We start from the raw sequence: 1,175 nt of genomic DNA on the forward strand, positions 1-1,175 counted from the left end.
TCCCCACTACCCTTCGACCCCTTCCTTCATCCCAACTACCCTTCGACCCCTTCCTTCATCCCCACCACCCTTCGACCCCTTCCCTTCAATAAAATTTTCAAACTCTTACCATGGTGTGGTCCTTACTAGTGAATCTTGTGCTGAAAAAACCTTGGGTTATAAGTGAACATTTGTTATGCGTATGCAGGCTGCTAACCCAGACACCCCCATTCACTGTTCTCCCTAACTGTTTCTCAAGCTCTCCTGTTTACATTCTTGCATTCTAAAGATGCGGTGCGTATATTTGCAAAGAACATGACAGGATTTTTCTACAGTAAAAAATTGTACACAGTATCTGATTCAGCATTACTTTTGGAGTAAAGTGTTCTGTCTTTTTGTTTTCAATGAATAAATCATTAATTGGTGCGAGGATCAAGTTCTGGTCTGAAAAATTTTCTGTACCTGAKAACAAGAAGACGATGTCCTGCAACCTCAGAAAAGAAATCATGGGGTTTGGGGTTTGACAACAAGGACCCCCGCACTGATTGTATGAAGACTGACAGATTTGCTGCAGTTTTGGATTTCTGGCATCATTTTGTACTTATGTGCCATCAGTGCTGAGCAYCAGGACAACACATTACAGAGAAATTTGGTATAAAGTTCTGGATGGCTGCAGACTTGGAGACAAAGTATTTGTGCAACGCCATTCTTTATTTAGGCAAGGACCCCAGTCATCCTGAAGAAGAAAGAGGGTCTGAGTCATGGAAACTCATTAATGGAGCCATTTCTGGGCAAGGGAAGAACTGTCACCAAGGAACACTTGTTCACGTCTGTGGCACCGGCTAACAGACTGATGAACCACAACATGATCAACAGAATCTGACGGGGGATTTCCTCCCCAGAAAAAACACCAAGGGCAGGGCAGAATGCTCCACACAGATTTATAAAGCATGCTGTGGATCTGAGAAGAACGAGTTGGTCTGCATTCTCAGCACCATGAACTAACCAGTGCTGGTTGTTATTGAGCGCAAACTGAAACCAAACATTATTACACATTACAACTCCATGAAGGTATGTACACTGCAAAAACTGTCCACCTGACCAAGTTTTAAAATATATCAACCCAAAAAGTCTTTTTGGTCTTGTTTTCAGACTGATTTACTAAACAAGAACTGATTGTGTAAGAATAATCATCT

The sequence above is a fragment of the Austrofundulus limnaeus genome, unplaced genomic scaffold (genome assembly GCF_001266775.1).
Source record: "Austrofundulus limnaeus strain Quisiro unplaced genomic scaffold, Austrofundulus_limnaeus-1.0 Scaffold800, whole genome shotgun sequence".
Taxonomy (NCBI): Eukaryota; Metazoa; Chordata; class Actinopteri; order Cyprinodontiformes; family Rivulidae; genus Austrofundulus; species Austrofundulus limnaeus.